The sequence below is a fragment of the Coenobita brevimanus genome, chromosome 97 (genome assembly GCF_032717465.1).
Source record: "Coenobita brevimanus isolate Jiangsu-jjx chromosome 97, ASM3271746v2, whole genome shotgun sequence".
NCBI lineage: Eukaryota > Metazoa > Arthropoda > Malacostraca > Decapoda > Coenobitidae > Coenobita > Coenobita brevimanus.
This window is the reverse complement of record NC_137050.1, coordinates 36,836,320-36,848,331: the sequence shown is the minus strand read 5'-3', so window position 1 is coordinate 36,848,331 and position 12,012 is coordinate 36,836,320. Positions and strand designations below refer to the sequence as shown.

General features: G+C 41.2%; 1 protein-coding gene across 1 annotated transcript in view; it reads left to right on the top strand.

Annotated features, from left to right (window-relative positions):
• The first annotated feature begins 278 nt into the window (after positions 1-278).
• Positions 279-12,012, top strand: part of LOC145413720 (uncharacterized) — a 519,498-nt gene continuing 507,764 nt past the window's right edge. The window contains exon 1 of the mRNA XM_080283376.1: positions 279-482. The gene's annotated coding sequence lies outside the window, so the exon portion shown is untranslated. The remainder of the gene's footprint in view (positions 483-12,012) is intronic.

The window sequence follows — 12,012 nt, the reverse complement described above, 5'->3', positions numbered from 1 at the left end:
GTAAAAACGGAGGGAAAATAGAAAAACAAATCATATAAAATATTTATGAATTCATGAAAGGAGTAGTAAAAGATGTATGAGAAGGTTAAACCCATCTGTAAAGGAAGAGAGGAACAAAATCAGTCATGAAAGAAGGAAGGAAAAATGATCCATCACGCTATCCAAGCCGAGGCAACCAACCAGGTGGCTCGAGGAAACTAGAGACCTCAGTGTGCTTCCAGACTTTGGAGTGGACGGACATACGCTGTGCTCCCTCCCCTCTCACCCACGCTCCCTCTCACACATTTCCCCTCTCTCACACAGCCGCGGGGAGAGAGACAGAGAGGGATACCAAAGCATTCCCTCCGCCTGGGTAGAGGAGGTGGAGGAAAATTGAGGAGATGCCGTTGTAAAATAATAATAACACTCGCAACTTAAGCATATCACGACATATCAAGTGTTCGTGGGACGTATCCTAGTGCCTTCCCACTCTTCCAGACAAGGTAAGTACTCCTTGGAGCTCTTTAAGTTCCGAAGTACGTAAGCAAACTAGTAAGCAGGGATGGCGTAAGTAAAGTAGGGCTGGAAGAAGGAAGTTTGGTTTCTTTTTAACTTGTTGAAGCGGAGTGAGACGGAGAGAGAACGACGTGAGTAAGGGGAGGGATTGATTGGGGGAGGGAGAGAATAGGTTATGAAGTGAGCACGGAGAAAAGGAAGGGATAAGATGGAGTTAAAGTGACGAAGGGATTTAGTGGGGTAGAAACTCGAAAGGGAGAGAATCAGGTAGATAAAATGAAGACAGGAAGGAGAGAGATGGGTCGAGAAAGGGCTTATCTGATGTGAACCCAGTGTACTGCAGGCTGAAACCACCCTCTTCCTTTACCCCACAATTCTCCTGTCGGGGGATGGGAAGGGAGTTAAGGGACACTTATAGAGCCGGGTATCTCCTCCCAGTTATATCAGTGAAGGCGGCCCTCTCCAGCAACAGCGTGAAGTTGAAGGGAAGATGTAGAAAGGAAGGAAAATATTGAAAGAGGAAGGTAATTAGCTGAAAGGAGAACTTGGAAGACTGGGAGAATGGAAGGGGGAAGTAAAGGAGACTGAGAAGAGAGAAGGGCAAAGAAGAAAGTTAGGCTTCTCGTAAAATTGTTGAAGAGTAGTGAGACGAAAAGAGGGAACGATGTGAGAAAAGCGGGGGAAAGGACAGACTGAGATGTAAGGGATCGGGTAATAGAAGAACTTGCAGGAATTGAAGGAAGGAAAAAGAGATGTCAGAGTTAAGGATGGGACACAGAAAGAGAGGGACAGAGAACGAACGATGTAAAAGGGGAGGAACTGATACCAAATGGAAGCGAATCAGGTGGAGGAAGAATGTGGCAGAGTGGACTCGTCAAAGAGGATGGAGTGAGAGAGGTAGAGAATATGGGGGAAGGAGAAACTGGAATGGCTAAAGAGAGAAAATGACGAAGGAAGTAAAGAGGAAAGAAGAACAGCAAGTTTGACTTCTCGCAAACTTACTGAAGCTAAGTGAAAGAAATTGAGAAAGATATGAGAGGAGGAGGGGGGGGGGAGTAGTGGAAGAAGAATGTGGCAAAAATAAGGGACTGTAGGAAGAAAGGGGGAATGAAATGAGAAGGAATGAGTTGGGTGGAGGGAGGACGTGCAAAAGTTGAAGAAGAGAAGGAGAAAGTGAAAGAAGAAAGTAAGGACAGCAGAATAAAATTGAAGAGAAGAAAGTTTCGTTTCGTGTAAGAGGAGAGAAGAATGGAGTTCGAGGGAGAGGAAATGTGGCTCTTATGCTGAGTAAAATCGCAAGCTAGCAGCAATAATTGGCGACAAAAGACTCCATCCTTTTTATGGGGTCAAGGAGAGAGAGAGAGAGAGAGAGAGAGAGAGAGAGAGAGAGAGAGAGAGAGGACTTTATAAGGAATATCTGATCATATTGAACACTTTCTTGGCGATTATGTCTTTTTGTAGAATTTTCATTTTATTACCAAAGGTTGTTCAGGCTAAAACAACCCCCTCGTAGCGAATGGGTTAATGCAGGCAATATCCAATCCATCCAGCTGGAAAATTCTCCTCTCAACAGAATATAAAATAGAAGGTGGTAAAGTTGTTTGAGAAGTTGTCTTCTGTTCCAAAGGCAACCAGTCCGAGCCCAGGCTACGGCAAGAGACAGATATGAATTTAAAGGAAATAAGAATATGCCTCACAAAACACACCCATATATATATACATATATATATATATATATATATATATATATATATATATATATATATATATATATATATATATATATACTGTATATCCCATTTGTACCGTACCATTATACTAGTCTTGAACGAATACAGTATATAAGTATTAGCACCGAAGTAGTGATGATGTTAGGAATGTAGGATGGGTGAATGAACCTTAGGGAACAGACTGTCACATCTGTTTTTAATGTCGGAAAAATGGTAGTTAAGAGTTAACCTCACCCGCTAGGAAAGTGTAAGAAACAGCACTGCGTTTCGTACACGGGTGAGCCAGGGTTCGCGTCCCGCCAGGGTAATAAACTTTGGGAGTGTTCACCCGGCCACGTACTACGTTGGCGGACACCAGGGGTGCTGTGGTTGAGCCAGTGTCGCTTACTATAAAGTATGCTTGCACCCAGTCGGCTTGGGCTGGCCGATTACACTTGGTTCACAGACTACACACACATCCAAAGCCACTCCAACACGACAATTACACTAACAAGCACTTCTCACCCTACATACAATCTCTACTAGACAGCCTAAGCCACTTGGCAGAGATACATTGGCTGTATCGTCCCGACTTCGGTCGGGATAGGCCGGTCCTGCAGTGGATATTCAAACGGCTGATGATGTTGATGATGATGATGATGATATATATATTTGTATACTGTATATCGGGAAGTAGTTGAAGATGGGCGAAGGGCTATTACTAAGATCCTCATAACCTGGGATGAACCCGCGCGAGAACTAAAATGAATCGAAGGGAATAACTTACTGCTACCGAGCTTTGTCGTGATGTGTGACGGCAAGAAAGGATATGTCAACCGTTCCTTTACTCACGCTGCATCCAGTAAGGGGTACTCTCAAACTCTCCTACCAGAAAGCACCACACTTTCTTTTATTCCTCTTTCTACTAGACGACTATATTTAGCATGTGAAGAGTCCCAGAATGGTGAAGGGGTTGATGAAGGCTTTATGTAACCCCTCCAGTTCGAATAATCTCTCGAACTTAGTAAAATTTTCCGCAGATAACAAGAATAAAATAAAAATACGTCATCGATTTCATGGGGTCTCCTAGTTTTTTTTGTCAGCTCTCCCCCCAGAACACAGCACCCTCCCCGCTATACCCTCCCTACCTTGTCCCGCCATGATATAGCATTACGGTGATAGACTCCCTAGAAGCCTCCCAGAAACTGAATAAAATCGTCTGACAGAAGCAAAAATAAAACAATATAAGACATCCTCCAACAGAAGGTGTTAATCCCTTAAGCCACAGTATGTCGTTTATTTTTCATTCTAATCAGAACATGAAAATAATATTCATTTTTAGAGAACGCCCATTTAGTTAGAGAGCTAATGAAGGCTGTATCTAACCCCTCCAGTTCGAAAGTTCCCCCTGACGCTGAAGAAAAGTAAAAAAAATAGCAGAATATAACACAAATTTCGTTCTATGGCTGAAGACGTTAAGGTGGGCTAAATTCAGTGCAATACAGGCATCAGCTGGATGTTACGTCACAAACACTAGCGGACACTGGAGAGGCGGCTGTGTTACCATACCTCTCTAATCATGAATTACCTATACACATATTTTGTTAAGAATTTACATAATAGTATAAGGTTATCCATTTAGCCCGACATTCACTCTCTGCAGACGATGTGGTTAATTTGGAGAGACCTTTTGTGGTGACGGGGTAAGAAGCAACCTCCATTAACTCATTGACAGTCTGATGTTTCTCCCCAAGGCGAATAAAATCGTTAGAATATAGGACGACTAAAATGGAAACTACGCCACTGAAATGAAGAAGTTAGTTTCTTATACTTGCTTTTGCGCCAAAAAGATCTTGCTGGGGGTAAAGATCAATAGATTTTTGCAAACATTGGGGTTTAGACCTGAGTTATGCTATTGTTAACACATCTCGCTATTGAGCCTTCAGACTCTCCATGTACATTACTGTTTGTCTGTCCTTCACCTTTCCATCTACATTTCTTTGTTTTCCCTCACATTGTCTGTCTAAATTTTCTTTGACTAGCCTTCAGACCCTCTTTATCTCCATCATTCTTTTTCTGTCCTTTAGACTCCTCTATCTACATTAGCTGCTCATAGTCTTTCTCTTTACCTGCATAAGTGGAAAATGCTGTATATTCATTTTATTATGAAAAATCAAGAAAGAACACACAGCCTAAGAGCATGAAAAGGGAAAAGGCAGACGGAGGAAGACAGTTCTAAAGTTGACTAGTTAGATGCATGAAAAGTTAATCCTTGCTTTAGGAAGACGGATAGAAAAGGGGTCAGTGTATGTAGATAAACGGTTGTTGTGTACCCGTTGTGACGGGGAAGGAACGCAAGCGGAGATCAGTAGAGCAGTATCCAGAAGGGACAAAAAGACGCAACACTGTGGCAAAAAGACATGGGCTGAAAGGCGTCAGTGAGAAGAGGAGCATGTGATTCCACTCCATTTACAAGTACTCTACTTGGTAAGCTCCCCACCCTCCTTATGACAGCTGTATTCCACACAGAGGTGAATAAGACCTTCATACAAATTCAGCAACTGAGCAGAGTTAAAGATTGCATGATGTACTGAGAAGAAAAAGCATACTGAAAGATGATTAATTAAGTTATGCGTTGTTAAATGCAATTTGATAGTCACTGAAAAACTGTGACTCGTTGAAAAATGGAGAAACTGACTTTCTGAGTCATGGAAAATAAGCAAGTATTCTTTTGACACAATCAGAAGACACAAATAAGAGAAAATTTGTATCACGGGACTGTTGTAGTGATGAATGATGGATGACAAGAGACTCAGGTGGAAAGGGAAGGGTGATGTCAACGGCATAAGAGTGAATATGGCTAGATGTGTAGCTCAGAAGTTCACTTATTACTTGGAGGAAGGGGTTGGATGACAGGACAGAACTCTGAGGAACACCATTAATTACAGCATGAGAAGAAGTGGTCGTCTATAGCCCAAACCATAAATGACCAGAGAAGAAACCGAAGGTGATGCCCAGGAGTCCACAGGATTTCTGTTTAGAATGGAAAGGTTAATGCCAGACTGACAAACACCTCCGAGTTTTCAAGCATTCAGTAAATACTTCCCTGAAATCTCGGAAGGAAGATGGGCAAGAATCTGAAAGGAATATAAGATTGCTAGTGATGCGTTCCTGATAAAACCCACACTGGCAATAAAAAAGAAAGTTTACAAAACAGTACTTCCATATTCTCCTTCCGAGGATAGCAATGAAAAGACAGGTAGCCAGTCTACTTCAGAGCAAGCAGCATATAAGTAAGCTTCCAGCAAGAAGGAGTGGTGCAAGCTGACAGACGATCGTGAAAAGTTCGCCAGGGAAGTATGTCTGTACTAAAGCACAGTTCTTGAGAGTCATGATGGTATGTCTAATTAGCACTGAGACCAGTGATGACAAAATCACATCTTTTGAAGAAATTTTAGCACACAAAATGAGGAAGTCAGAGCGGGTAGGAGGAGGAGGAACAACACAGAAGTTGTTTTTAGTAAAGACAGGGGCAAAACTGTAGACATAAGGTTCACCATTATCAAAGAGGAACACAAGAACAGAACCATATTGGTGGATAAAAGTATGAGAAGAGGAAAAAGTAGAATTACTGAAGAGGTTTTATGCATGATCCTAAAAGCAGCGGAGAGAAACATTGTACTGGAACAGTCACTGCACTTGGAGTGAAGTTGCTTTCGGCAAAGTGTGGTACTGAGCTGAGACGTGAGATTCAAGTGATTCAAGGGAAAATTGGTGCTAGTACTTTCTGAAAACCTCCTCTTTACTGTGAACAGAAAAAAAAAAAAAGCATGATTACACCAAGCCTTTGTGGCATTCGCCAGAGGGCAAGAAGCAGGAATGTACCCGGATGATTCGATGCCCGAAAGAATTATCTCGATGACATACCAAGTATACATAGATGACTTTCAGCACCGGAAACAGCAATCTTCCAAGAGAAAGTCCAGTATTAGGCACCTGAGGGCTTCCCAAACTGCTATGCTATAATGCCACAGATCCCGCTTCATAGGAGGGTCTACAGGTGTCCTGGAGCGAAAGACTCGGCTGCTAAGACAGTTGTGATTGGAAGAGTGGTGGTGTTTAACAAAGAAGTTGGAGGAAATGCCACGAATCAGGATATCTAGAGTGGTCGTCAGTGTAGTACATTTGTGGTTCTTTCCCTTGGAGACTCCGAGGTTGGGTTTTTATTTCCCATTTTTAAGTACTTTTAAGGATTATGTATTGTGCAATATCCATGCAGTTTGTTGTGAACAATTATAGAAATATCTTCAGGAGACTATGTTGGACAACAACGAAACAACGAAACGGGTCAGCAAAGAAAGATGGCCAGGATTTGATTCTTGATGGCTAGCGAGATAGAAGCCAAGCTCTCTCTGTCACCAGCTTTCCATGTGCCTCACAGGTACTGTCCTAGCTGACTAGATTCTATTTTTAAGAATCTAGCACATTTTCTATTTTACTTCCCTCTACCCTCCTCTCCCATTACCATTCAGACCCCTCACACTCCTCTTAATCTACTCTTCCTATATACACTTCAACCAGCGTAACCTTTCTTTGGGACAATTATTATCGTCACTTTCTGTATTAATCTTTTAAAAAGCAAACAACGTTCATTTATGGGAACGGAGTGTTCTTTTAATGAGTTAGTCTCGGAGGAACATATTATGAAACGTGTATACTTAACGAAAGGCCGTCTGATCACAAGGACTAGACTTCTACCTCTAACACAAACACCCCAAGTCATTCCTTTCCCACGTCCATAAGCTAATAGATAGATATATGGATATATAGACAGACAGATAAACAGACAGATAGATATACAAAGTGAAAAACAGATGTGTATGTTTATTTTATTTATTTATTTATATGTAGGTTGATTCACTGGTTTGAGACCCTAGAATATCAATATTATCTTAATCAGTGAACAGATTTAAGCGACATTCGGTTCATGCTTTCTTCACTACATTACAATTTATCCGCACTCACATCAGCTTCTAAAAGCGATTTCCTTGAGCGTAAAAACAACTGAACCCGATGCTTGTCCGGTGCAATGTATCCTCTAGAGTGGCTGCGGTTTCTGGAATAATTTCTTTGAGCTCATCGAGTAGTAAAGGCCTGTTTTTAAATACTGTACTTTTCTCTTACTGTCTCCCTATAGGAAAATATATATGATAATAATTTAGAAGTTATAAAAGAACAGAAATGGAGGTGGGCAGGCCATGTAGCAAGAACAAGGGATAATCAATGAAGCAAGAGGTTGACTGACTGGACACCAAGAGATTGTAAGCGTAGCAGAAAAAGGCCAGACAGGAGGTGGAGGGATGAGATAGAGAAATTTACGGGGAAAACCTGGCAAAGATTGGCTCAGTCAAGGAATTCGTGGAGCAGATTGGGGAAGGCCTTTGTTCAGCAGTGGACACGTAATGGCTGATGATGATGATGATGATGATGATGATGAATTTAGAAGTAAGAATACGCACTCAGTTACCGACAACAGGGTAGTAACACAGAGTGGCAGCCACTCAGCAGGCTTCAGGTGGGGGAGCAGCATTTCACTTTCCACGGATGCCTCTTTCAAATGTAAATGTCCACGAGTTTGACAGAGACTGAAATGTGTAAGCACCGAGTTTCTTACTAATCTGTTTATTGATAAAGAAAAAATCTGGGTTACTTTGGGATTTCAGAGTACTGAATTGTCCTGTGAACAGTATATCTGTATACCGATGTATCAATATCCATCCCTCTCTCTCTCTCTCTCTCTCTGTATATATATATATATATATATATATATATATATATATATATATATATATATAATAGTTGGAAAGGGAAGTTTAAAAGAGGAGGTAACAGAATGGATGTGAGAAAAGCCAGGGTAATGAAATGCATCAGAAAAACAGGATTCAGCACTGTGAGAGTAAGCCTATATGGGGAAGATTGGGTAGAAGTAAATTGCTTTACATATTCTATACTTGACAATGCAGTTCGTTGAAAGGGAGACCAGGGTTTGTCCAGGCGAAGGTGGGTGTCGACTGTTCTTTGGACTGGAGGGAAGGGTCCTAAATGCTCGGGACCGGAAAAGGGTGAAAACGTTGAAAAGAAAGTGCTTACTATGTATGTGTGGGGACGACCTGGTTTGACAGGTTGTGAGATGACACAGAGAGAGGTGTAGGTGTATGTGTAATATCATGCTAAGGGCAGACCAGCGTCTCGAAGTGGCATGGCCACTGGGAAGGAGATCATAAAAATCCTCAGATGGGAAATACGGGGAGTGGAAGGAATGCGGAAACTAGGGAAGAGGTGAAAGGACCGTGTGAAAAATATTTTTATCACAAAAGTCTGAGCACCAAGGAGTCTGAGATGAATGTTTGAAATAGGGGAAATTGCAGTGAGGTGATTTATAAACCTCTACCATTGATCTATAATAGGTAATAAGTGAAGTGACTGGGGTAAACCGCAGAACGAGAAGATGGGCGTTATTATGGATGTTTAAATCAAAATAGTTTCTTAACTCTCAGATCTCTGAAGCTTTCCGAATGGCCAGTAGCATCGTCTGGCATTAGCCAAAGGAAAACTGAGAAACCGCTCCCCGATTGAACTTCCTTTGGTATAGACCGTTAAATTAACTTCATGACGATAAACTTACGATTCATTTATCAGTAAATAATGACAAGCAATGTCCTGAGCATAAAAATGTTCTCTGTCGTTTATCTAAAGAAAAAGTGTCAGCCATTTTCTTCTAAGTATACCAAACAGAAATAGGAAAAATGAAGCGCATTTCTTTACACATGTGAGGCGCTAATGTTGGCCAGGTGGTGCGTCAGGTGGTAATAATCTGGAGTCCGGTGTTTATTCATCTCTCCACAAATACCACCTGGCACCATACTCGGTCTCACGCCTTGCCTCACAATTACTAACCACATATTTTGCCTGCTAACGTCGGTCAGGTTTATTCAGCTCAAAGAACTCTACATCAGAACTTTAAAAACTAATTAAAACCATCCGTAGGAACAAAAACCGAAATATTGCCTCTAACTTCCCAGCCACGCATTTGAAAGATCGTTATTTTAGTTCATCTAACACCAGATTATATTCATCTCAGAGACCCCTGCAGCAGTTAAAGTGTTAAAACTTTCCCAGTGTTGTTACTCTGGACGTATCACCATCTTCCAACCATCCCAGCATCAATGAAAACAGAGTTCTTAACCCCTTTTGCTGGGGTTCATCTTTTTCCACTTTAGTCTTGATACCTCTAAATGTTAATATTCACGACAGGAAAGGCTTCTCCGAGTAAAGGAATAAATGAAGGATATATTTTAACCCCTTCACACTGACAAATATCTCGCAAACTGAACAGCATCTGGAAATGGCAACAATAAAGCACAAAACATCCTCTGGGGCTGAACGGCTTCGTCAACATATGTTTTCAATTTAACTGGCATTCAGATTCGTGTGGAAGTGACAGGCATATCTCAGACCTGACGTATTGACGCTGGGAATATATCTTGTTAAACTCTCTCTAATCCTAGGCTTCCAGTTTGAGAGTATTTCGTGTGAAACTTAAATAACAGGCTTCGATAATGAACATAGCATCCTAAGTGTATACCACGTTAAGCTCTCTCTCTCTCTCTAACCCTAGGTTTCCATTTGAAAGTTTCAGAGGTGTAACATGTTCAACTCAAATTCCACTCCCCTGTTTTAGGCGCATATTAAGCTAAACTCTCAAATTCTAAGTTTCTATTATGAGAGTACGAGTATAACACTGACAGTAGCAATATCAAGTTAAACTCTCTCAAATCGTAGGCTTACGAGTGAATATCTCTGAAACTCTCTATCAGAGACTTTATACAGCATAAAATTCTTCTTTCGCGGTGGCTGAGTGATCAGTGTTGCTGACTGCAAAGCTGCCGGCCTTAGGGTTCAAATTCTGGTGAGTGCAGCTGGTGTCACTCGACTCAGATGTCCATCCATTCTTTATGAGATGGCAGGTAACATGAGTACCTAGGGTAACACCTAGGGGACTTAACTGTGGTAACCTCGATGATGCGGGATATTGGGTGAAAAACCCGCCACAGGCTCAAAGCCTAAGTTACGGAAATAAGCACCGCTGTTAACCGTCTCATTGCGTCTGCCCCCAGCTTTACCTTCTAACGTTCTTCCTTGTTTAAATTCGTAACCAAATCATACCATTGATTAAAGCTTACTAGTATTCGGTTAAATATTTTTTCATGTTATACAGCACACGAGAGAGAGAGAGAGAGAGAGAGAGAGAGAGAGAGAGAGAGAGAGAGAGAGAGAGAGAGAGAGAGAGATCAGTGTGTATAAAGGAGAAATATAGGAAAGACGGAGATTTATTTTGTGTGTGTGTGTGTGTGTGTGTGTGTGTGTGTGTGTAATTTATTTATTCAAAACTCCGTCACACCGATGAGACTGTATTTAGCTTATGTTCTTACTCCCTCACCAATATGTTCAGTTTTATGAGAGGTTAACGGAGGCTATTTTGAGAGGTTAACGGAGGCTATATTGAAAGGTTAACGGAGGCTATATTGAAAGGTTAACGGAGGCTAAATTGCACGTCATCACCGGAATAAATCCATCTGTTTGTGACAAGAATGAAGTACAAAATACGTCTTTATGTATTTTATTCTCGCATACACCAAACTGTTTTATTTTGCAGAAAATCTTGTTGCTGTGTGTTATTAAAGATGAAGTTTCTGTATTACTCCTGCAGTTCGAAAAATCTTTTTTCATGAGAACTGAATTATTTGGTAACTTTAACCAGAGAAACTCTCTAAACAATGAAACAGAAAATTTTTGAAAACGAGGTGAAAAGAAAAGACGTAAGAATATTTAAAGTAGGGTGGCTTGTCGGGAGAGGAGGGATTGTTACTGAGCAGGGACTGAACTATCTGAAGATTGTTTGTCTGGATTACCCCTCACAGGGAGGTGGCCACATTGTAGCCTGACGTCAGTGTAGCCACCTTCTTTCACTACTTTACTTCCAGCAGAAATCATAACTCACAAACAAACCGCTGTACCCTCACTGTAATGCAGCACCCCACACCCTGACACACTTACTTCATGCACTACACGTTTACAATACAGACAGTCCTTCAAATCAATTTCAGCTAAAGACTTCTGGAAGCGCCTGACTGAAGTGGCCGAGTTCAAGACCAGATTAGAATAGGGCCACAGCAACAAAATTAGTCCTCACTAAATGCGTCATCGGAAAGCAGACACAATGCTGGGTCAGACGGAAAACCCAAACCGTACAAAATGCAAAGCTGGATGTAGCAAAGAGAAAAAAAAAAGTGGAAATCATCGTATCACACTCCGTACCCATGCACAGACGGTCACTTCATGTCCACTAACCATTCTTAGTTCTCAGTAGTTAACCCATTCATATTACAACAGTAGGCTACAAGTATAGTAACTATATTACGATTTCTCTTAGCTGAACACAATCTTCTGCTGTTAGCCTGAATGTAATAATTATTGTACTGGAAGAATTGCAACGGAAGGGACAAACTTCCTTTACAAATATAAGTTTTGCGCAAAGTAATAAACTAATCCTGTACATATATATTATTCCCTTCACTATGATGGCGTGTTAGTTTAATGTATTCCTTCTACTCCAGAGGACATCACTTAGGAAAGCTCTCTCGTACTGAATGTGTTATTGATGTTGTAACTAACCCCTCCAGTTCGAAAGCCTGTCCTAACCTGAATAATTCGCCTAGAGACAGCAAGAACAAAAAAAAAAAAATAA